The sequence below is a fragment of the Triturus cristatus genome, chromosome 6, assembly GCF_964204655.1.
Source record: "Triturus cristatus chromosome 6, aTriCri1.1, whole genome shotgun sequence".
Taxonomy (NCBI): Eukaryota; Metazoa; Chordata; class Amphibia; order Caudata; family Salamandridae; genus Triturus; species Triturus cristatus.
The window spans coordinates 1858793046-1858819734 of NC_140589.1; the positions used below are offsets into that span (position 1 = coordinate 1858793046).

Below are 26689 nucleotides of genomic sequence, written 5' to 3' on the forward strand. Positions count from 1 at the left end.
TGCGATGTGAAGTTAGTACCCAATATCGAGCAAATGAGATAAGAAAGTAATAATTCCTTCTAGACTACATGAAAAAATCCCAATGCATTTGTATGTGATACATATAAGCAGGATTCCAAATACTCACAATAACATTCAAATGAATTGATAATAGGATCCTGATCCGCACATGAACATTGCAGTTAGAAACATCATCCTCTGCTGATGCTAATACTGTATTTAGACACCTATTTGCCCATGTCTTCTTCCATTAAATTTTAGCTTTACATCTATTACAAATATTTTTTTTTCATAAAGACACATATGTCATCAGCAGAAGATTGCGGTCGCGTGAGTTATAGTTGCCTGCACTAACTATAACGGGGGAATTTCACTGGTTTTTTATCAGTAAAATTTCCGCTAACTATAACATGTGTGAAACCTATGGTTTTTTCAGTGAATTTGCAAGGTTTTTTAAATGCTAATTCCTAACTATAACGTGTGTGAAACCTATGGTTTTTTCAGTGAATTTGTACGGTTTTTTAAATGCGAAGTTACTTTACGCCATTCGAGGCGTGCGCGCCCACTTAACGCAGTTCGTTCCGTGCACGGTTTTTATCAACTTTAATAAGCCCTGTACATTTGGTGGCCTTCGGCCACCAAAAGCACAGGGGGTGGGGTCAATGTGCATAGTGTTTTTTTTATTTCGATTTTATAATTTCATGTTGCCAAAATTTAGTTTTTTTTACCTATTAATAAGCCCTGTACATTTGGTGGCCTACGGCCACCAAAAGCACAGGGGGTGGGGTAAGTGTGGATAGTGTTTTTTTCCCTTATAATAAGCCCTGTACATTTGGTGGCCTACGGCCACCAAAAGCACAGGGGGTGGGGTAAGTGTGGATAGTGTTTTTTTCCCTTATAATAAGCCCTGAACATTTGGTGGCCTTCGGCCACCAAAAGCACAGGGGGTGGGGTGAGTGTGGATAGTGTTTTTTTCGATTATAATAAGCCCTGTATATTTGGTGGCCTACAGCCACCAAAAGTACAGGGGGTGGGGTAAGTGTGGATAGTGTTTTTTTCCCTTATAATAAGCCCTGAACATTTGGTGGCCTTCGGCCACCAAAAGCACAGGGGGTGGGGTAAGTGTGGATAGTGTTTTTTTTCCTTACAATAAGCCCTGTACATTTGGTGGCCTTCGGCCACCAAAAGCACAGGGGGTGGGGTAAGTGTGGATAGTGTTTTTTTTATTTTTATTTTTTTACCGTACGCTTACGGTAAGCGTACGGTAAGCGTACCACACGAAATTGCCGAAAAAAAAATAAAACCGTTTTTGCTCTTGGGGGATGTTTGTGCACTCCCTCAACATGACTATGTGGGAGGGAGTTGTCAAAACAGCCCCGTAACATGTTTTTGGCCATCATGTTTGATAAACAACACTCAGTGCGAGAGACAAAATGGCGGCCGCCGCTTCCTGGTTTCTGCCGATTCGAATGTTTACTAAGATCTAAGAGCCAATCAGAATCGCGCTCGCGCACACCACCGTACGCTTACGGTAAGCGTACGGTAAGCGTACCGTAAGCGGGCTCAGATATATATATTGATTTAAAGGCTATTTTCTCAGAATCTACTGAACAGATTTACACCAAACCTACAAAAGGCACTTCCTTGACCTAGGGACTACCTCTCTGCCAAATTTTGAGTAATTCTGTTCAGCCGTTCGGGCTGTAGCTCGTTCTAAAGGTCCTATGGAAAAATGCATGGGAAAAACGCGTTTTGGGACCCCCCTTTTATCTCAGCCCCCGCTTGACGGATCCCCCCGAGACTTTCAGGGTAGGAGCGGAGCGTAGCGCCCCACCTATTTTGAGAAATTCGCGAGGATTCGTCGACCGGCGCCAAAGTTATTCAAAATAGAATGTTGAGGTTTTCCTATGGAAACGTGGTCCTAACTATAACTACCTACTGGCGACCGCCAGTAGGTAATATATATATATATATATATATATATATATATATATATATATATATATATATATATTCTCAAAAGGATTGCCACATGCTCGGAGATGCACTGAAGAGACAGAAGCGGGCCCCCTTAGCTTTCAAGAAGGTCCTTTATTGCATCGCAAACCGGATTTCATTTCAAATTGTTCAGAAAGGTCCAACGCGTTTCAAAGCTCCTGCTTCTTGTTCACGGACCGGCTGGTTGGAGGCGGTGATAACGTCATCTCGGCAAGCCCCTCGTTAAGTAGTAGTTGACTGCCCCCAGGTGGGTTGGATCAGTATTCAGTCTGAAGGTATCCTGGGACTTGTAGGATTGAGCGTTTCTGCCACAAAACATAAGTAACAAAGTATTAATCCTCTAGTAGGTATGAAATGAATTACGGTTTAAATTTAAAGCACAACTTCGTCTCTTCTGTATTTAGCGAGATGCAAGTATATCGCTACAGTCCATATGTATGTGGCGGTGCAAACTCCACGACCGAGGCTTACCGTAATATATTCTCAAAAGGATTGCCACATGCTCGGAGATGCACTCAAGAGACAGAAGCGGGCCCACTTAGCTTTCAAGAAGGTCCTTTATTGCATCGCAAACCGGATTTCATTTCAAATTGTTCAGAAAGGTCCAACGCGTTTCAAAGCTCCTGCTTCTTGTTCACGGACCGGCTGGTTGGAGGCGGTGAATATATATATATTCACTGAAAACCATAGGTTTCAGGGGCGTTATAGTTAGCTGGACTTTTCACTCGTACAAAACCATTGAAATTCCCCCGTTATAGTTAGTTCAGCTAACTATAACTCGCATGCCCGCAATGCACTGCTGATGACGTCACATATTACATCACTCATGACATGGTCAGTGACATCACTCATGACATCACTGATGACATCTCAAATGACATCACTGATGACATCATCCAGTGAATTTGTGTTTTTCTGAAAATTACATATGTTTTATATATGTATATCTCAAGGTCGATGTAAGAATAAATGGGTATATAAGTGTCTAAATGGATGATTTGTTTTTGAAAAATTGATTGCATAACTGACTGATTAAGTGTATCTTAGTGAATACATGGCTTAGTGAGTAATGTTTAAATGTGTAAATATCTGTATCTGTCTCTAACTTTGTGTATAAGTGGCAGCATAGGTTGGTGAGTAGCTACATGAGTGTCTATATAGGTTATTAGTTGGTTTTTTGAGTATCAGTATGAGTGTCTGAGTGTCTGTATGGTTCGGTGGGGGGTATTACGTAGTGGATAGGTGCATGAATGAGTGACTCACTGTTTGTATGTGTTGAAGACAGCATGTGTGCAGGACTGTATGGGTGGATGAGAGTGTGCATGGGTGTGTTAGTGAGTGATAGACTGTCTCAATAGTGTCTTTATGAGTAACTAAATATGTTTTAAACTAGTATATGTGACTATTGGTGTATTTAAGTGAGTATATGTGAGAGTGAGAGATTGAAAGAGTTCCTGTATGAATAAGTATGTGTTTCTATAAGTGATTGTTTAAAAGACTAAGTATGTGTAAGTTTCTGTAGAAGTAAGTGTGGTGGTGTGTGTATAACTGTATATGCAAGTAAATGGATGTTTGATTCTTTATTAGCATGAGTGACTATGTGTGTGAGTAACTCTATGGATGAGTGGCTTTGTGTAACAGGATGTATAGGTGTGTGAGTACATATGATGAGTGAGTACATGTATGAGTGACTGTATAGGACTGTTGGTGAATGAGTGGATGTGTATGTGGATCTTAGAATTACTGAATAGGTTGTTGTAACTGGTATTGGTATGCCCATTGTTTTGAACATTGTAGTTTCTATTTTTGAATGTGTGTATCAAAGGTTATATTAGGGTTAGAGGAGGTCTGCCACTCTATCACAAGGATGATCTCATCAGTGATGTCATTAGTGATGTCATTTGAGATGTCATCAGTGATGTCATGAGTGATGTCACTGACCATGTCATGAGTAATGTAATATGTGACGTCATCAGCAGTGCATTGTGGGCGCGCGAGTTATAGTTAGCTGAACTAACTATAACAGGGGAATTTCAATGGTTTTGTACGAGTGAAAAGTCCAGCTAACTATAACGCCCCTGAAACCTATGGTTTTTTCAGTGAATTTCTAAGGTTTTTTAAATGCTAATTCCTAACTATAACGTGCCTGAAACCTATGTTTTTTTCAGTGAATTTCAAAGGTTTTTTAAATTCTAATTTCTAACTATGCCTACAGAGATAGGACATGTGAATAAAGAAGAAAAAACACACGGAAAGAAAAAAAAGAAATGCAGAAAGAAGCAACAGAAGTCCTCAAAGACGAAGAAAAGTGCAGGAAGAAGGATAACATGCAGAAAGAACAAACAGAAGAGCAGAAATACGCCTTGTTGCAAAATCATCCTGTACCCTCAAATTTTTCAGACGGATACTGGTGGTAACTGAGTCTGACTAACCAGTTCTAGAGCTAGTGCTATGTTAAAAGACACTCAGAATACAGTGAAAACACCTACATACACTAGGGAACACTATGCGTTGGGGTCCCCCTGTGATCAGCATGACCTCCTCTGTAAGCCCCTAGTTTATAATAGGGCAGGGGATTAAAACTACCTCTTAAAACGCGCCACAGGGCGTGTTTGCACAAGTCACCTCAGGCCCCGTCCCCTCACTTCCCCACTGTGTAACCACGCCCTGTGGCAGTTTTAAGTTGGGAGATTAAGTTCATTTGAATCCTGAGTGTCCCTAGGGTCCAACTAGCCCACTAGGTACCTCCAGTATGTGCCACAGAGCAGCGTGGCAGAGAGGTGTAAAAAGTGTCACGGCCTGGACCACCTCTCTGCAACGCAGCTCAGTGGCGCTTACTGGAAGCACCTGGTGGGCTAGTCAGCCCCCAGAGGCCCTCTGGATTGAAGGGGAATTAATTCCCCAAGTTAAAACGCACCACAGGGCTTGTTTGCATACGTTAACTCAGGCCCCGTCCCCTCCCTTCACCACTGTGTAAACACGCCCTGTGGCCGTTTTTAGTTGGGAGATTAAGTTAATTTGAATCCTGAGGGTCCCTAGGGTCCAACTAGCCCACTAGGTACCTCCAGTATGCACCACAGAGCTGCGTTGCAGAGAGGTGTAAAAAGTGGCACTGCCTGGATCACCTCTCTGCAACGCAGCTCAATGGCGCTTACTGGAAGCACCTGGTGGGCTAGTTAGCCCCCAGGGGCCCTCAGGATGGAAGGGGAATTATTTCCCCAACTTAAAACGCGCCATAGGGCGTGTTTGCACACGTCACCTCAGGCCCCGTCCCCTTCCTTCCCCACTGTGTAAACATGCTATGTGGCCGTTTTTTAAGTTGGGAGATTAAGTCCCCTTGAATCCTGAGGATCCCTAGGGGCAAAATAGCCCACTAGGTACGTCTAGTAAGCGCCATTGCAGAGAGGTGTAAAAAGGGGCATGGCCTGCACCACCTCTCTGCAACGCAGAGCAGTGGCACTTACTGGAAGCACCTGGTGGGCTAGTTGGCCCCCAGGGTCCCTCAGGAGTGAAAGGGAATTATTTCCCCAACTTAAAACACGCCACAGGGCGTGTTTGCACACGTCACCTCAGACCCCGTCCCCTCCCTTCACCACTGTGTAAACGCGCCCTGTGGCCGTTCTAAGTTGAGAGATTAAGTCCCCTTGATTCCTAAGGGTCCCTAGGGTCAAACTAGCCCACTAGGTACCTCCAGTAAGCACCACAGAGCTGCATTGCATAGAGGTGTAAAAAGGGGCATGGCCTCAGAACACCTGTCTGCAACGCAGCTCCCTGGCGCACACTGGAGATACCTGTTGGGCTAGTTGGCCCTCTGGGACCCTCAGTATTGAAGGGAAATTAATTCCCCAACTTACAACTGGCCAGGGGGCGCGTTTGCAGAGTGCTGCAAGGAGGGGGCGTGGCCTCCAGCGCGATGCCGGTCTTTTATTTATTTTATTTTTTTAAGAAGGCGGGATGCGTGGCCCCCCTTCTTTTTCTAATTTACTGGCCCTGGGGACCCCATTCCCCAGGGCCTGCACCCTATTTTTTTTTGTTGAAAAAAATTAATTTGGCCCTCCCAAGGCCTTAATCGACCCCGGGGACCCCAACCGCCGGGTCATGGCCTTTTTTTTATTTAAATTCTGTAGGAGGGGGCTGCGTTGCCCCCCTCCTCAGGTCACTTATGGCTCTGGGGACCCCATCCCCCGGTGTCGGCCTTTGTTTTTTATTATTTTAAAAATATATATATTTATAGAAACACCTAGGACATGCTGGACAAACCGTATGTACCTATCACCATGACGATTGGCGTGATATTCATTAAAAGGCGACTATGCATAGAATGAATCCACATGGAATGTATTTACACCGCTAGTGAAGCTCTGACATGTCTGACGCCCTACCGTGCCTTTTCCCGGCACCCCCGCCGGTGGGTACTCTCCAAGTAGACACCCTTGTCGTTTATTTATACAAACATGGGTAGCTATTGACGGGCACATTTAATATACAAGCACACCAAGCCATTCAAAGGGGATTTGACAAAAATTCGACCAGCTATACAAGAAACCCCGCCTCCCGGTTAATAAAAAACACATCCACCGCCGAATGTGTAATACTTTTATTTTACTCTCTGGAAAGGAGACGAACCTCACTTGAGAGTCACAGCGTGCTCCTGGCTGAGCCCAATGCTGTGTTACACCCACCAGTGCCCGCCGATTGCCTCACACCTCTGTGTTGTATTCCACCAGCTAGTGTGTATGCTATGACACTCTCTAGCCCATGTGCACTGTAACACCACCCCGTGAATATGTCATGCCACACTTACCTTCGCACGGGTTATATTGCCCCATCTAACGTGCCTTCCTCGATGTGTATGTTATAACGCACAGCGCTATGCCATACATATTACAATCTGGGATCCATATCTTTGTCACAGTGCATATGCAACGTTACACTCCCCAGCACATATTGTATATTACAACTTTAGAGACTACTTATGTTACACAACACTGCCCTGTGCATATTACATTCCAAGGCGCATATCGCATAGCACGCGCTAGTGCCTGTGCTACCTCGCACTCTCCAATGAATCTTTCATTGCGCACAATGTATTGCATATTGTATTTCACGCCCCGGTTTATCTTATATCACACTTTTTGGTGCATAGTTTATACCATATACTACATCTAGTTTTCATTTTCAATCGTGCTCTCAGGACTATGTTCTATATAACACTGCGTCCACCTACCCTTTTCACGGGCATTACATTTTGCGATGGGGGTGGAGGGTCAGGGGGTGTTTCTGCCAAGTTAGCCCGGAGTCACAGTCACAAACGTCCTCTTCTTCCTGAATAAAAGTGAGATTATGCTGCATACTTGTTCATATTTTAAGTAGTTCGCACAGACACACATTTTAAAAACAATAAAGTTCCTAATACCCACCTTCTCTGAACAGTTAGCTTGCTGCCCCATCCACCTCCTCCCTATCCTCTGTTGTCTGAATCCATGGACTAGCCTCCTCCCTCCTGCCATGTATGGTCTGATGTGCTGCCACTGCCCTCCATTTAGCATGATGTACCAGTCCACTCCTCCTGCCCTCCATTGCCCAATTCTATGGCCCATCATTGACCTCCTGCTTAGCCTCTGTGCTTAGCTTGCTGCCCCTATTCTCCTTCCCCCTGCCCTCTGATGTCTTTGTGCATGCCCCTGCTCCATCCTTTTTGCCCACTATGTTCCATGGACCTGCCACTCCTATCTACTCTGAGTGTTCTGTTGAGCTGCCACTCCCCTCCCACCTGCCTAGCATTGTCAGATGACTGTAACCTGTCCCTGCCACCTCCACCCTGGCTGTCCACATGCCATGCCCCTATCCCCTTCCTCCTGTCCTCCATGGTCCATTTAACTGCCAAACCCTTCTGCCCTCCCTGATCTGTTGTGCTGCAACGGCTCCTCCCGCCTGCCCCGCGCGGTCTGTTGTGAGGCCCCTTCCCCTGAACTCTCTTGTCTGTGCCCAGGTCCTGACCCTCCCTTCTATCCTCCATGGTCCTTTGTGCATGCCCCTGCACCCTCCTTCTTGCCCATCATAGCCATTGTGCTGCCACTAACCCTCCCGCTTGCCATGCATGGTCTTCTGTGCTGCCATTGCCCCTCCCACCTTCCCTGTATGGTCAGCTAGCTGCCCCTGACCCCCTCCCACCTTCCCTGCATTGTCTGTGTGTATGCCACCATAGTCTCATTGTTGCTCTCCATGGTGTGTCTTGTTTCTAGTGCCAATCCTGCCTGACCTCCATGGTCATCTTGCTGCTCCTGCCCTGCCACCTTGCCCCCAGCCCTCTGTTTCCATGTGCAGACCCCCTATTCCCTCCCTCCTGGCTTGTCTGTTCCATTGTAATGCCCCTGATCCGTCCCTCCTGCCCTTTATGGTCTGTTATGCTGCAGCTTTCTCTCCTGTCTGTCCATTATGGTCAGCTAGCTACCATTGCCTCTTTTCCATCTGTTCTCTGTTGCCCATGTGCATGGTCCAGTCCCCTCCCTATTGCTTTCTATGGATTGTTGTGCTGCACTCCCATCCCGCATGCGCTGTGTGGTGTATTGTGCTGCTGCAAACCCTGATGCCTGCCCTGTAGGGTCAGTTTGGTGCACCTCTCCATGTCCCCCCTGTCCTCTGTTATCCGAGTCCATGTCCCTACCCCAATTCCTTCTGCCTACCATGATTCAATGTACCATACTTGCGAACATTTAGAACTTGGTAAGAGGGAGATTTTGAAAACAAACTGGGGTATTGATTTTCTCCTTTGAGTTACATTGAAAAAGAGGAGATTGTAGACAGGAGACAGATCAAATAAAGCCCATTTGAGCTTAAAAACATTGGATGTTTCCTGGCTGAAACCGGTCTGTTGGCATGTATGGTTGTACTACCACTGCCTCTTTCTTCTGCCCACAATGGTATATTATATTGCCACAGCCTCTCTTGCCAGTCCTGTATTGTTGGTTTGTTGCCCCTGCCCCCTTTCCACTGCCCTCCATAGTCTATTGTGCTGCCACTGCCCTTCCTGCCTGTCCAGTGTGATCAAATTGTTGCCTCTGCACTCTCCTACCTGCCTTCAATTTTCAGAGTCTGTGCCCCTGGCTCTCAACAGTATCCCAATGAACAACTAGATTGCTAACATTCTATATTTATTACAAAAGTGTGGAATGCCTGACGTCATCTTGATGTAATCAAAACTGTAATACCTAGACTATTTCCTTTAGAAATTACATATATGAGAGGGTCTTATTCACATCAAAATTATGGTTAGTGCTCTAAAAAACTAAAAATTTTCAAATTACATACATATTTTCTGAGTTTTCAAATAGCGACAAAGAACTTTTAAATTGTTTGTAATCTTTATGTTGTTTTATCCAGTTGACCACTTGATTAAATGTTGCACCTAGGGGAGAGGATGTGGTGTTACTTCCAGAGCTGCAGACTTTGAAACTGGGGAACCAGGTTGGAGTTTCTGCTTCAGCTCAACATTCTGTGATTCTGGTCAAATCACTTAATCTCCCCATGTCTACAACCAAAATGAATTTGATCTTGTGTGATGTAACCAATGCTCATGTAAAGCATTCCAATACCTGACAAGTCTGCACTATTTAAAACTGCAAATACACAACAAATAAGTGTTTTGCACACTTCTGTCATTGGGCTACATGTGGGCTACATCTGGGTGATATTTGTGCTGCCTTTAGGCTCTTTTGTTTCTGGTGGCCATCTTGGGAGATTTATTTGTTATGAAGTTTCCTAATTTCCTCATTTACAGCAGTCTCCTCAGTAGGAAATGCTTTTAGTTTTTTACTTTGATTCCATCAAGAAGGTATTCAGATATGTCACACATTTGCCATAAATTCTGAATGTTAGCACTCTAGTTGCTCATTAGATCACTGTAGTAAAGCTACTGCTCACCATGGAAGTCTGCTGCTGGTATTAAAAGTGCATGTTTCAGTCTGCATATCAGAATTTTTTAATGAAATAGAAGAGGATTTGAGAAGTCACTCAAAATGTGCCCTAATTGTTCTTTCTTCAGCACTAATCATAATTTCTATGGCAAAATGAACCCCCTCATTGTGTTCCTTTTTAAATTAAATGTTTTAAGTGTTACCAGTTTATTCCAATCAAGATGGCTTCAGGTGTGCCATACTTTTGTCATAAGTAAGACAGTAAGCGCTCTAGTTGTTCTTAAGAACACTCTGGGACATTCTGTCATTATGCTATACTTGGGCTACATCTGGGTGATATTTGGGCTACATTTGGGCTCTTTTGTCTCTGGTGGCCATCTTGGGAGATTTATTTGTTATGAAGTTTCCTAATTTCCTCATTTACTGCAGTCGCCTCAGTGGGAATACTTTCAGTTTTTTATTTTGGTTCCATCAAGAAGGCATTCAGATGTGTCACACATTTGCCATAAATTCTGAATGTTAGCACTCTAGCTGCTCACTAGATCACTGTAGTAAAACTACTGCTCACCAAGGAAGTCTGCTGCTGGTATTCAAAGTGCATGTTTCAGTCTGCATGTCAGAATTTGTTTATGAAATAGAAGAGGATTTGAGAAGTCAAAATGTGCCCTAATTTTTCTTTCTGCAGAACTAATCATAATTTCTATGGCAAAATGAACCCCCTCATTTTGTTCCTTTGTAAATTAAATGTTTTAAGTGTTACCACTTTATTCCAATCAAGATGGCTTCAGGTGTGCCATACTTTTGTCATAAGTAAGACTGTTAGCGCTCTAGTTGTTCGTTAGAACACTCTGGGACATTCTGTCATTGGGCTATACTTGGGCTACATCTGGGTGATATTGGTGCTACATTTGTGCTCGTTTGTCTCTGGTGGCCATTTTGGGAGACTTGTTTGTTATGAAGTTTCCTAATTTCCTCATTTACTACAGTCTCCTCAGTAGGAAATACTTTCAGTTTTTTACTTTGATTCCATCAAGAAGGCATTCAGATGTGTCACACATTTGCCATAAATTCAGAATGTTAGCACTCTAGTTGCTCATTAGATCACTGTAGTAAAGCTACTGCTCACCAGGGAAGTCTGCTGCTGGTATTGAAAGTGCATGTTTCAGTATGCATGTCAGAATTTTTTAATGAAATAGAAGTGGATTTGAGAAGTCACTCAAAATGTGCCCTAATTTTTCTTTCTGCAGCACTAATCATACTTTCTATGGCAAAATGAACCCCCTAATTTTGTTCCTTTTTTAAATTAGATGTTTTAAGAGTTACCACTTTATTCCAATCAAGATGGCTTCAGGTGTGCAATAAGTTGGTTATAAGTAGGACTGTTAGCACTCTAGTTGTTCTTTAGGACACTCTGGGAAGCTGCAGTAGAACACAAAAGAATCAACTGACAGTCTCTGCCGTTGTAGGATGTACATGTTTTACTGAGAACGTCAGACTTCATTCTCACATGATGGAGAAAGATAATGTGAATTTACAGAAATATGCTCTCAGTTTAGCTTATAGATCACCTTCCAAACCTCTGTGGGAAAAGCATGATTCATGATATCACAGCGGAAGGCTTTTTCACATGGTAAAATCACCTTAGAACACACCACAATTCCTAAAATGAGTATGGTACCATCAACAAATGTTTTATAATGTAACTAAAGTCTTAAAACCTTCTATTAACGGCAATGCTTTTTAATGAGGTGCTATCATGTATATTGGTACCAAGAAGGCTGCCAACACTTCTTGGATGAAGTACTGACAGCCAATCAGATCTCACGATGAGATGTGTGGTTAGGCTCCGCCCACATATATCTATCTTTCTGAAGAGCCGGCCCCCTCTGGGGTTGAGATTTTGAATGATCACAGCTTGGGGGTATTTCCTCCTATTACGGCTCTGGAGTTTGCGTCTCTCAGCTCCAAAATCAAGTCAGGCTCCCCGGCGGACCCAGTGACTTCCACCTGTTTCCGTCTTTTGTATCCCTCCATCTCCGAACTATGCCTTGAAGTGGTCAACCGGTCACTACTCACGGCATCAGTCCCTCGAGCTTGGAAGCATGCCAAAGTTATCCCCCTTTTGAAAAAACCCTCCTTAGTTGCATCCGACCCTAGAAATTATCGTCCCATCTCGCATCTGCCTTTCTTGGCCAAAGTAACGGAGGCACACCACACGGGAACTCTATCCTGGCAGGCTTTGTCGAGCAACATGCTTTATTCGACCCTACTCAACATGGCTTCCTTCCTCGACATAGCACTGAATCCGTGCTCCTGGTGGTATCTGAAACTATCAAAAATCATCTAGATGCAGGTGACTCCGCGGCCTTGGTCCTATTGGATCTGAGTGCCGCATTTGACACTGTATCGCACAAAATTCTTCTGAGACGCCTGCAGGACATTGGGGTTAGGGACTCGGCCTTGGCCTGGATTACATCCTTTCTGTCAGAGAGATCTTTTCAGGTCCTGGCTCCCCCCTTTTCCTCTCAAAAGTGTGCATTGCACCAGGGCGTTCCACAGGGTTCTATACTAAGTCCACTTCTATTTAACCTGTACGTTAGCCCATTGGTGGCACTGGCCAAGAGAAGGGGGCTTTCATTGGTCTCATACGCCGTTGATACCCAATTAATGATCAGCTTCTCTAAAAAAAGTTCCGCCAACCTAAACAACTTCGGGGCTGATCTATTGGCTATTTCCGACTGGATGGCAGCAAACTGCCTTCAGCTGAACTCCGGGAAATCCGAAATACTGCTTTTTGGTAAGGATAGGGAGTTATGGACTGACCTTCTTTGGCCAGAACGTCTGAGGCCTGCCCCAGTGCCCAAGGACTCTGTAAAGAACCTTGGTTTTTGGTTTGACCGGGGCCTAACCTTCGAAAAACAAACTAAGTTTGTTGCGGGGGTCTGTTTCGGTCTCCTGCGGAGCCTCAGACCACTGCTTGGGTTCTTTCCCCCATCGGTGCGGCAGTCCATCATCCAATCATCTGTTCTTGCCAGATTGGACTATGGGAACTGCCTTTACTTGGGAGCAACAAGGGCTAGTATTAACCGCCTTCAGAGGATCCAGAATGCTGCAGCCAGGGTTCTGGTGTCTCTACCCAAGCATTGTTCGGTTGCCCATGTGCTTCCGAAACTTCACTGGTTGCCAGTGTGCAAACGCATTCAATTTAAAGCACTATGTATTTCACCTAAAATTCTTGCAAAACAGGCCCCATCAGGCCTCCTGGATCTATTGGAACCTTACGTTCCCACGTGCCCATTGCGCTCCGCTGACCATGCTCTGGTATGTGTCCCTCGGGTGCGGAGGGCAAGGGCAGGGGGGCGCTCTTTCCGACACCTAGCAGCAAAATTGTGGAATTCTCTCCCGAAAGCAGTTAGAACTATTCCTAGCCATCTGACCTTTCGCAAGGCCCTGAAGACGTGGCTCTTCCCCCTTTCTATCATCTAACCCTTGGTTGATCTGCTCCGGTTCTCGCTCCCGGGCTCTCGCTGCTGCGCTGGGACAGCCATACGCATTATAAAACTAATAATAATAATAATAATAACAATAGAGATTTACATATAAGAATCACAGTGATGCCTTCTTTTTCCTTTATGTTCAGATGTACATACAAGTATCACAAGATGGCTGCCAACACTTCCTGGTTTGAAGTGTTGGCAGCCAATTAGAGCAAAGCTCGTGCTCGGAGGGTTAGGCCCCACCCAGATATCAAAACTTTTTATTTTTTGAATATCTCAGGAACTACTGAGCGGATTTACACCATTTAACAAAAAGGCCTCTTTCTGAACCAAGGGCTACCTGTTTGCCAAATGTGGTGTAATTCCGTTCAGCAGTTCGGGCTGTAGCCGTGTCTAAAGTTTCCTAGAGAAAATAGCATGGGAAAAACACGTTTTGGGCCCCCCTTTTTTACCTGGGCCCCGCTTGGCGAATCACCCCAAAACCTTCAAGACAGGAGCTGACCGGAGCGCCCCACTAGTTTAGAAAATTGTGCGAAGATTCGTCAACTGGCGCCAAAGTTATTGGGAAAAGAAAAAACGCTTTTCCTATGGAAACTAGGTCCTAACTATAACTATCTACTGGCGACCGTCAGTAGATAACATATATATTATATATATATATATTCACAGAAAAAAACACAGGTTTCAGGGACGTTATAGTTAGTTGGACATTTCACTCGTACAAAACCAGAAAATTCGGCCGTTATAGTTAGTTCAGCTAACTATAACTCGTGCCCCGCAATGCACTGCTGATGATGTCACATATTACATCATTCATGACATGGCCAGTGACATCACTGATACATCTATAATGACATCTCAAATGACATCACCGATGACATCATCCAGTGACTGTGTGTTTCTATAAAGTTTAAATATGTTTTATATATATGTCAAGATGTATTAAAGAATGAGTGGGTATATAAGTGTCTGGATGGATGATTTAGTAGGTGCATGACTGACTGTATAAGTGAGTGATTAAATGTGTAACTGAATGAATGGGTTAGTGACTATTACAGATATTCACACAGTTTAGTTTGTCAGTTGGTGTGTAAGCAGTTGCATGGGTTGGTGAGTAGCTAAATGAGGATCTATATGGGTTATTGATTGGTTGTCTGAGTATCTGTATGGGTGCCTGAGTGTCTATGTGGGAGGGTGGGGGTGTGACTCTGTGCATAGATGTGTGAGTGGATGATTCACTTGGTGTATGGGTTCAAGAGTGCATCTATGAAGGGCTGTATGGGTGTGTGAGTGTGTGTATGGGTGTGTTGGTGAGTGAATGGATGCCTCAGTGGTACATGTGTGAGTAACTGCATACGCGAAAGGCAGTATATGTGAGTGTTGGAGTGTATAAACGACTATATGTGAGAGCGAGTGATTGTGAGAGTGGCTGTATGGATCAGTGTGTGCTTGTATTAGTTATTGTATAAGAGTGTAAGTATGTGTTAGTATATGTTTGAATAAGTGAGATGGTATGTGTATAACTGCATAGGTGAGTAAATGGGAATGTGATTGATTGTTTGCATGACTGAGTAGGTGTGTGAGTAACTCTATGGATGAGAGGCGGTGTGTGAGTGTCTGTATAGATATGTGAGTGCATATGATATTGCAGTATTGATGGTTGACTGCATGTATGAATGACTGTATGGGTGAATGAGTAGATGTGAGTGGGTATGTACTAACTGGTATTGGTGTGTCTATGGTTTCTAAAATGTTAATCTGTATTTTAGAGTGGGTGTATCAAAGGTTATATTAGGGTATGAGAAGGTGCATCAGATTATCACGTGGATGATGTCATCAGTGATGTCATTTGAGAATCATTATTGATGTCATCAGTGATGTCACTGACCATGTCATGAATGATGTAATATGTGACATCATCAGCAGTGCATTGCGGGGGCGCAAGTTATAGTTAGCTGAACTAACTATAACGGCCGAATTTCTCTGTTTTTTTATTACGAGTGAAATGTCCAACTAACTATAAAGTCCCTGAAACCTGTGGTTTCTTCAGTGAATTTCGAAGGTTTTTTAAATGCTAAATTCTAACTATAACGTCCCTGAAACCTGTTTTTTTCAGTGAATTTCAATGGTTTTTTAAATGCTAATTTCTAACTATAACATGCCTGAAACCTATGTTTTTTTAGTGAATTTCAATGGTTTTTTATATGCTAATTTCCAGCTTTGCCTACAAAGGTGGGACATGTGAAGAAAGAGGAAGAAAAGCGCAGAAAGAAGAAAGACAAATGCAGAAAGAGGCAACAGAAGTCCAGAAAGACGAAGAAAAGTGCAGGAAGAAGCAAGAGATGTGCAGAAAGAACCAACAGAGGAGCCGAAAGTCCTCCTATGCCCCCAACTTTTTGCTGACGGGTACTGGTGGTAACTGACTCCGACTAACCAGGCCTAGAGCCAGTGCTATGCTAAAAGACACTTAGATTACAGTGAAACACCTACATACACTAGGGAACACTATGTGTTGGGGTACCCCTGTGATTAGCAAGACCTCCTCTATATTTGCCATGAGTTAATGCCTGGGTCATTGCATGAGTACATGAGTAGTGAGTGGATGATTAGAGTGCTACAAGGAGAGTGCATGGTGATTTTATAAGTGCTTGGATTTTGAACAGATATAGTGGTCTAGATATGGTTGATTGACTGTGCCCAAAAATCATTGACCCCGAATATACACGGGAGGTGGTAACTGCTGAAAGGAACAAGCAAGTTAGCGATCATAATGTACCCTCTGGTTTCTTGGCTGCTTTCTTGCCGATTGATTCTAAGGACAAATCTAAAAATGCATTCTCGACTAGCGAAGATGGGGAGCAAAATAATTACCTTTCATTGACTGAAAGCCCAAGAGGAGCTTCTGTAACCGGGGTCCCCTCCCAAATATCAAACGCGAGAACACTCAAAGATGTGGATAGAGTCCCCGATCTAAGAATCCTAACTTGGAATGTTGCAGGGTTATCTGCCAGGTTAGGGGATGCAAATTGTATACCTTTCTTACAGCAGTTTTCGATTATTGGCCTACAGGAATGCTGGACTGTGGATCGCATTCATATGAATGGCTATCGTACCTTTCATACGCCGGCAATTAACACGACAAGAGGGAGAAATAAAGGAGGTCAATCAATAAATCAATCCAACCACTTTATTCGATCATTTAAAATCATAAAAGTATGCTATACATAATAAAAACAGTTAAGAACATTAGAAGCATTTTCAATGTTAAAAACAATTAATCACTGTCAATAAATTTATAAGAACTAATTAATTTCCTCCAATAGGGCTGCCTGTCTGTTAATAAAGGAGGTCTTTGCACCTACGTATCCAATTGTTTAAAAGAAACAAAAATTATTTTTGCCCCTCTTCCTGATTTTTATCAGATATTGACAATTACGTATGGGGGCAAACAAAATGTAATTTTGATACATTTTTATAATAATATCCCAAAAGGCGAACGGGCCACGACTTTCAATGAATTACATGAGATCCTTAAAAACATGGAGGAAAAACAAGTTCTTGATACTTGTGTGATCTGGTTGGGTGATTTTAACTCTTTTTTATGTCCACATAGCAATTTAAACATTTGCGGGTTGGGCGAGGTTACAGATGATCCCACAGCACACTTTTCCCACATGCCTTTGAGTAAATATTTAAATGAATTAATATTTCAATTGGACATGAGGTTTGCTAATGAACTCTGCCCCCCTTCAGTTCCCTTTAATACCACTTTCATAGGAAGGGGCTGTAAATCAGTTAATGATTTCATGTTAATATCTAAACGGTACTCTAGCTATATTCGCTCATTTGAAATATGCGAGATAGCTATGAGTGATCATTTGCCAATTAGCATGTCCATCTCCTTCTTGGGGGGTAACAGAAAGGCTAACACAGTGGTTCAAAACCTATACAACTATCGGTTGGGACTCCCCAGGAAGGATGGATACACTCTAAAATGGGATAAAGTGGAACCAGTGGCTTTTTTTAGAAACCTGATTCAGACTAAAGTGAGGGAATTTGATACCTGTCTTACTGAGAATGATGATCCGACCAATGTGCACAATGCATTTCTTAGCATCTCTTAGGAAATACGTAATTTACTTTTAAAACCTCAGAAACTAAGGGAGAGCAGGCTGAAGAGGTGGTTTAACAGGGAGTGTAGTAAGACCCATGCCTGTTTAATGGCACAGTTAAAACGAGACCCTAGGGTTATGGCTGAAGTTAGATCTGCTAGATCTGCATATCAATGTGCATTGAAAAACAGAAAAAGACAGATAAAACAGGAAGCATGGCAGGCCTTGCAGGAAGCCTGCCAGACAAAAGATAATATTGCTTTTTGGAGAGCCGTAAATGCTCCCTTTTTTAAAGATAATGCAACAGATACAATTGAGGTAGCAATCACGGAAGAGTCATGGGTGACTTATTTTGGGGAGCTCTACCAAGCAGAAACCGTGGAAGGCTCAGAGAGAGGGTTTAACTTATTAGGGGAGGACACTGTGCCCTACCCAATAAATGTTGAATTCCTATTGGATGGTGTGCTGGTAGCTATTGATAAGAGTGTGGCAGAGAAGGCCCCGGGCCCAGACGGAATTCCTGTTGATATCTTTAAGGCTAATACTGCTTTGTGGGCCCCGCTTTTAACAAATGTCCTAAACAGTTTTACTAAAATAGGATTTCCGTCTACTTGGCAGGAAGCGATTGTGGTTCCTATTTTTAAAAAAGGTGATCGAAGTGAGCCAAAGTGTTATAGGCCAATTTCTTTATTGGAATCGCTCATGAAGATTGCTGGGAGAGTTATACTCAATAAACTGCAATTATGGGTTGAAGATAACGGTATTCTCTCACAGTTCCAATATGGCTTCAGGGAAGGTTTGGGAACAATAGAGCAAGGCCTGAACTTAGCTCTGCTAGTAGCCAAATATGTTGAGGCTAAAAATGAAAGCTTATTTCTTACTTTTGTAGATCTAAGCTCGGCCTTTGATTGTCTTAATCACAACAAACTCTGGTTAATAATGTAAGAAATGGGAGTAGACCCAAACCTCCTAATTTTTATTAGGGAACTATACCGAGGGGCAGGTGCCAGGGTTCGTTATGGGGAGAAGGGGGACTGTACTTCCAAATTTGGTACAGGGAAGGGTGTGAGACAAGGCTGCATATTAGCCCCATTTTTGTTTAATTTATACATCAATTCGGCAGCCTCTCACCTCATGGAAGACAAGCAAGATTATCCCAAAGTTGGAAATTCCTATATCCCCATTCTTTTATATGCAGACAATGCAGTGATCATGGCTCGGACTCAAGTGGGCCTTCAGAGATCACTCAAAAACTTTTCGGATTATATGGGCGATAGGGGCCTAAAGATCAACATAAGTAAGACCTTCAACATGTGTTGTACCAAAAAGAAGAATATCACTTGCAAAATCTTTCTATCTAATCTAAAAATTGATACGGTAAACACATTTTCTTACTTAGGTATCAATTTTGAAAAAAAGGGTTCTTGGTCTGTAGCAGGCGGAACAAGAAAGTTAGCATTTTCTCGAGCAATTGGGGCAGTTAAAAACTTTGCTAATAAGGTGGGAGGACGCCCAGTACCTGTCTTAGTTGACATCTACAAATCTAAAAGCGTGACTACGGCGCTATATGGTGCAGGGATTTGGGGGATAGCGAATAATCACAGCATACAGTCTTGTGAGAACACTTTCCTTCGTTATCTGCTGGCAGTGCCTGGGTCCACTTCCACCTATGTATGCCATCAAGAGCTAGGCCTACCTTATATTATGGATCTCATTAAAGTTGACCCCATTTTACTGTGGCACAAAGTTTGGTCCTCTAATGAGACAGGCCTGAATAGGGATATAATCATGGACTGTTTAGGTCTTGAGGGCGTCTCAAAGATTTCCTGGTTTAAGTACATAAAAAAATTTTGTGCGGCCATGGGTCACCAGGAATACTTTGATACACCGGATAGCATGGTAGGGACGTCAAGGAAGAAGCTCAAGGAAATATGCTTGCATTTCCTAGAAGATAAACGGTGGCAGATAGAGAAATGCAAGAGCACTGTCATGGCTAATTGCTTACTCATACAAGATCGGGGCATCCAGCCATACCTGACGCAGGTGCCCAGCTGCTACTCCCGTATGTTATTGACTCGTTTCAGGGTGGATACCTTTTTTAGATGAGTTACCTTCCCAGAGATGAATTGCTGGACAAATGAATTAATCCCCTGCCCATGTGACCAGGTTTCCGCTCAATCCTCCCTTCACTGCATTTTCTTTTGTAAATTTTATTCGGGACCCAGGAAAAGCATTTTAATTCCTGTTTTAAGAAAGTTTGGTTTGAGACAATGTAGAGTGGCACTGATAAGATTACAAATGTTGGAGGACGAATTGCTCATGTCATCGGTGTCAATGTTTCTTAAATCTATTATTAGATTTAGGACCACAATGAACTAAGATTCTATATTTCTTTTTTTTTTCTTTTTTCTTTTGATTCCCTAAGGTTAACTATTTATTAACCATGATGTACTTATGAATGATATGTTTTAAAGTGTGCTTTTATAGTTTTGATTTTAAAATCGAATAAAGCTGTTTTTGATTTGATTTGATTTAGTGTCTGGGTCATTGCATAAGTACATAGTGAATTTATAAGTGCTTGGGTTTTGGTGGAGTGATTTGATAAGTACATGGTGCTGGCTTGGTGATTGGAAGACTGCATGGTAAGTGCTCAGGGGATTGTAGCAGTGCATGTGTTAGTGTCTGGGTCATTGCATGACTACATTGGTAGTGACTGGATGATTAGAGTACTGCAAGGAGAGTGCATGGTGAATTTATAAATGCTTGGGTTTTGGCGGAGTGATTGGACAAGGACATGGTGCTGGCAGGGTGATTGGAAGACTGCTCAGGGAGTGACAGGGGAATTGCTGGATTGCATGGGTAGTGCTCTGGAGATTTTAGCACTGCATAAGTTAGCGCCTTGGCCATTACATGAGTACGTGCGTAGTGACTGGATGATTAGAATGCTGCAAGGAGACTGCATGGTTACTTTATTAGTGCTGGGGTTTTGGCAGAGCAATTAGATAAGAATATGGTGCTGGCAGAGTGATTGGAAGAGAGCACAAGGAGTGACAGAGTAATTGCTGGACTGCATTGGTAGTGATCTTGGGATTAAAGCACTGCATGAGTTAGTGCCTGGGCCATTGAATGAGTACATGGGTAGTAACTGGATGATTAGAGTGCCGCAAGGAGAGTGCATGGTGAATTTGTAAGTACACATGTACTCATGCAATGTCCCAGGCACTAATACATAAAGGATTAGTGGTGAATTAGTATAGTGGAATATGGAAATTGAGAAGTGAACATGTTAGTCAGTTATTTTGATTGAAAAGGATAGTGGAGGGACAGAAGAGTGTGATTTTATTTGAGGTCATAGCAATAGGAGGAACCTTTTGGACGAGTAAAAAGGGGTTTTTGAGGGGAGTCAGAGGGGAGAGTTTATAAAGGTTTGGTTTGGGGATCGGTATATTAAAAAACAGGTGTCAGATGATGCAAGTAGGGGTAGAGTAGGAGAGAGTCTAGAAAGGGTTATTTTGGGATCATAGCAGTGGTATGAGGTTTGGGATAAATGAGAGCGTGGATGTAGAGGATATATTGATCGATGTATAGGGTGAGAGATAGGGTAGTGCATTGGAAAGAGTAGCAGAAAGAAGTTTGAGATGAGTCAGAAGGTTGGGCCAGAGGATATATTGAGAGAAGTATAGGCTAAGAAATAGCGTAGTGCATTTGAAATGCTAAATTAGAAGAAAGTGATAAATATATAGATCCATAAGTACATTGAAAGTATATAGATGCTGGTGTGTATGATATGTTTTGTTTTTGAGGAGTAGTGAAAAGGAGTGCTGGTGTATTTGTTTCACGCAATGGATTTGGTTGTATAGTAAAGTTTGTGATAGAGGAGGTCGTATGGTAGAGGGGGTGGTGATGTGTTTATGAGTGGAGTGTATGTTGTGTGTAGGAGGGAATGAAGTAGAGGTGAGAGTGTTTGTCTTAGACTGGTTTGTTGCATGAGTTAAAAAGTGTGGTGGTGTGCAGTGTGTGTGTTGTGCTTTAGTGTTATTATGGTAGGGGGGAGAGGAGGGTGTTTGTTGGACAAATGATGGAAGGATGAATATTTGTTTGTTAGTGATAAAAGGTGGTCTGTTAGGTGTAATTAGAGCAGGGCGCGTGTGTCTGGATCAGATGTAGTTATGTATGGTGTTGAATGGGGTTGTGTTAGTGATGAGTGGATTGGTTAGTGGTATAGGATATAGTTGTGTACTATTTGTAGGTGGTGGTGGGAATGTGTGGTAGTTGGGATAGAAGGGTGTATAGATGTGGTTTGGTTAGGTTTGTAGTGCATTCTGGTACATTGGTCCACACATAGGGTTGTGTGTGGTGTACATTTGGTGTGAATGTGTTACTATGTTTGTGGATGGTGTGGGGTAGCTATTACCGAATGTGAACATGAGCAGCATTTCTGGCCCTAGTCTCGAACAGGCTCAAACAGGTAATTGCCCTTGTCCTCTCTGCCCTTAGCCTCAACGCCCAGGCCTCGACGCCCTAAGCCTCAGCCTTTTATAGCCCTAGTAATCAGGTGACCCCTTCAGCCAATGGGAACCCTAGCCCTAACCGTATCCAATCACAGCACTAGCCCTAAAATCTAGAACCAATAGGAGAAGAGGACATTACAGCCAATCTCAGCCCTAGTGCAAGCACCCAATAACTTTAAAAAGTAGTCCCAATCCATGTAACCAATGGCACAGGAAGCCCTAGTCCCTACTTCCAATAGAAAGCCTAACCCTACTCTTATTACCACACCTAGTCCAGCAACCAACTTTATAGTCCGTCTCACCAACAAGAGGCAGTCGCACCTTCTTAATTCCGGAGGAGACGACGGCCGCCCGAAGCCTGCCCAAGGTCACTCCCTCAGACACCATCGTTGAACTCAGATTTGCGAGAAGGGGTCGCCTCGCAGCCACCACCTTGGATTTGGCTCAGATGTGCCCATGGGCACATTGAAAGAGACTGGATTTACGCACACAAGAGGGTGGCAAACCTCAGGCCTGGAGCATGCCTTGAGGGCACGGAGGAGACACTGCAGGCTCTGTGCCCAAATACATGTGGGGCTCAGAATAAGGGGCAGAGGACATTTCTGGACCCTTCAAGAGTACCCCATGGGCATGAGAAGCATCAACACTGGAACCTGGTGAAGGTCTCAGCGTCTCTGTCTGGAGCTGCCACGACGCACCCTGCATCGCTGGAATAAGGCCTAAAATTTGCGCCTTTTATTTATCCACTGAAAAGCGTCAGGTCAATCAATGTGGCACAGGTCAAGAGGCGCACCACAAGCTTAGATAAAAATAAAATAAAAAAACACAAGTGCCACGCCACACTGAAAGTAGTGCTTTAGCGCTTCTTATCCACGGGCTGCAAAACACTGTGAAGACAGAGCCACTGGAATTATTCAATTTGCAGCTGTGGTGTTTTCCACATAATGAAGGATTTGAGATTGTGCCACATAATACATCATTTGCTGCATAATCTGCAGATTTCAACACACAAAAATTATCTTGTCTGGCTCAAGTGGAACAAAACTTGTTTAAACAAAAAAAAAAGTAAGGAGTGGGAGAAAGACCCTTCCCAAAAGTGAACTGGTCACCTTTCAGTTGCTTTTTGCTATGCGTGGGTGTTAAACCAGTACTAATGCGGTGGAGCCCAAGTCCCACAGTGTTAACAAGTATAACAAAGATAAATACTATCACCAAATGTGCAACTTTCCCCTTTCTAATTGTTTTTTTCTTGCTACTTAATTCAGGCAACCCTGCCACATCATTTGCTCCTCACCCGCTGCACACTTCCAGTGGCCCTGCCCATGCGGAAGGAGAGGATGCTGGATGGCGATGCAGGAAAGACAAGGCAAGGACCCGAACCCATCTCCTGCATCAAGTCCTGAATTTGTGCAGAGTCGGCTGCCCCAGCGCAGAGGAGCACAAGGCGCAACATTCATGCTGCAAGGCAGAAATAAACAAGCATTGGCATAGCCAAAAGGTCTCACCTTTGGGACCTGCTGCATAACTATATACTTCGGTACAAAAGGGGGTGGTGATGGACGGAGCATCAGAACCAATCAAACACTCACACACAGTCAACAGATCTGTTTTTGATCCATCAGCGTTCTTTAGCCCACTCTGCCACCCCAGATCAGACATGGCCATATGCAAATCAGTCTGACCCTGTGCCTCATGGGAACAGTCCAGCCCGAACTGCCAAGCCATGACTTCCCTGGACTGGAAACAAGCTTCCTAGGACCGGTTTCTGGCGTTTCAGCCGTCTTCAGCCAGGCTTGCTTGAATCCAGTGGCAAAGTGAGCAAGGGACTCACGTCTGAGCATACCCTGCCAACTTATGGCGAACAAAGCGGTACAAAAGGGGGTGGTGATGGACGGAGCATCAGAACCAACCAAACACTCACACCCAGTCAACAGATCTGGGTTTGATCCATCACCATTCTTTAGCCCCCTCTGCCACCATAGTTCAGACATGGCCATATGCAAATCAGTCTGACCCTGTGCCTCATGGGAACAGTCCAGCCCGAACTGCCAAGCCATGACTTCCCTGGACCGGAAACAAGCTTCCTAGGACCGGTTTCTGGCATTTCAGCCGTCTTCAGCCAGGCTTGCTTGAATCCAGTGGCAAAGTGAGCAAGGGACTCACGTCTGAGCATACCCTGCCAACTTATGACGAACAAAGCGGTACAAAAGGGGGTAGTGATGGACGGAGCATCAGAACCAATCAAACACTCACACACAGTCAACAGATCTGTTTTTGATCCATCAGCGTTCTTTAGCCCACTCTGCCACCCCAGATCAGACATGGCCATATGCAAATCAGTCTGACCCTGTGCCTCATGGGAACAGTCCAGCCCGAACTGCCAAGCCATGACTTCCCTGGACCGGAAACAAGCTTCCTAGGACCGGTTTCCGGCATTTCAGCCGTCTTCAGCCAGGCTTGCTTGAATCCAGTGGCAAAGTGAGCAAGGGACTCACGTCTGAGCATACCCTGCCAACTTATGACGAACAAAGCGGTACAAAAGGGGGTGGTGATGGACGGAGCATCAGAACCAATCAAACACTCACACCCAGACAACAGATCTGGGTCTGATCCATCACCGTTCTTTAGCCCACTCTGCCACCCCAGTTCAGGCATGGCCATATGCAAATCAGTCTGACCCTGTGCCTCATGGGAACAGTCCAGCCCGAACTGCCAAGCCATGACTTCCCTGGACCGGAAACAAGCTTCCTAGGACCGGTTTCTGGCATTTCAGCCGTCTTCAGCCAGGCTTGTTTGAATGCAGTGGCAAAGTGATGAAGGGACTCACGTCTGAGCATACCCTGCCAACTTATGGCGAACAAACTGGTACAAAAGGGGGTGGTGATGGACGGAGCATCAGAACCAATCAAACACTCACACCCAGTCAACAGATCTGGGTCTGATCCATCACCGTTCTTTAGCCCACTCTGCCACCCCAGTTCAGGCATGGCCATATGCAAATCAGTCTGACCCTGTGCCTCATGGGAACAGTCCAGCCCGAACTGCCAAGCCATGACTTCCCTGGACCGGAAACAAGCTTCCTAGGACCGGTTTCTGGCATTTCAGCTGTCTTCAGCCAGGCTTGCTTGAATGATTGATTGATTGATACACAATTAGACTGTACAGGGCAGAAATTATTAATATGAAATTTGCTTTGCCTGTCTACCCTCAGAGCGAACCAAATGACATGCTGTACCGGGCTTACTTTTATTTTTCAAACTAGCAAAGGAAATGAAAAAATAGTTGTAGGGATCAATTACCAAACAAACCACAACACACAGTCATAATAATTCAAGAGAAAAAAGGAATCAAATAAATTTAAAGACGAATGATGAATGATACTAAAGTTACTGTATTATCCTGGTCCAAATGTGAAGTTGCATCATTCTCCTCATTCCTCTTGATCCTCCCTTCCATGGACACTCCGCACATCAATCTTGGGTACCACTGCCTGCCTGACGCGGATTGGTAAGGTAAGTGTGAGTTCTTTCTCCCACTATAGCAAAGGTTAAAGGCCGGCCTGTAAGTGTAGATGGAAAAACAAAAGGGGTATTGAAAAATAACTGAATTAAAAAAAAAAACTCAATTACAGTGGAATGCAAGAAGCGAAGACAAGACTCTTGAGAGAACACTTTCAGACTGAGGCGGCTTGGATACATAGGTGCCGATTCCGATCCTGGAAAAATATTCCCCGTACGAATCGTATCTGGATTTTTTTCCGTACGAATCGTACAAGTCTCGTACAAACTGGCAAGTACGATTCGTATGTGAAAAAGTCCATACGAATCGCATTGGGTAAATTCCCCGACACGTCCTCGGGTCGGGAAAAGTGTCGGACACGTCTCCGTACAGTTTTACGTACGAATCGGAAAACTGAAGTCCGAGTGCGCAAGTACGATCCGTACCGTCTGTCCGATTGTACAACCGTATGGAAAAAAGATCGTACGGAGCGAACTCCTAAAGCAACCATGGAGACGTCCAAACAGGTGTCCGGTATGTGCCGAACCCCCCTCACAGCCCCCCGTGTGTACGCGCCGTACCCCCACCCCCCGTATGTATGGAGCGTACCCCCACCCCACCCCTGTATGTACGGAGCATACCCCCAACCCCATATGTACGGAGCATACCCCCACCCCACCCCCGTATGTACGGAGCGTACCCCTACCCCCGTATGTATGGAGCGTACCCCCACCCCCATATGTACGGAGCGGTCCCCCACCCCCGTATGTACGGAGCGGACCCCCACCCCCATATGTACGGAGCGTACCCCCACCCCCATATGTACGGAGCATACCCCCACCCCCGTATGTACGGAGCGTACCCCCACCCCCGTATGCACGGAGCGTACCCCCACCCCCGTATGTATGGAGCATACCCCCACCCCCGTATGTATGGAGCGGACCCCCACCCCCGTATGTACGGAGCAGACTCCCACCCCCGTATGTATGGAGCAGAACCCCAGCGCTACGCGCTGGGGGGTCCGCACCGTACATACGGGGGTGGGGGTCTGCTCTGTACATACGGGGGTGGGGTGGGGGTACGCTCCATACATACGGGGGTGGGGGTACGCTCCGTACATACGGGGTTAGGGGTACGCTCCGTACATACAGGGGTGG

The 26689-nt window shown here is 44.4% G+C and overlaps 1 long non-coding RNA gene across 1 annotated transcript in view; it reads right to left on the bottom strand.

Moving 5' to 3' along the window:
* Positions 1-2073: 2073 nt before the first annotated feature.
* LOC146822210 (uncharacterized) overlaps positions 2074-26689 on the bottom strand; it is an 82772-nt gene continuing 58156 nt past the window's right edge. The window contains exon 3 of the long non-coding RNA XR_014962819.1: positions 2074-2303. This is a non-coding gene — a long non-coding RNA (uncharacterized LOC146822210). The remainder of the gene's footprint in view (positions 2304-26689) is intronic.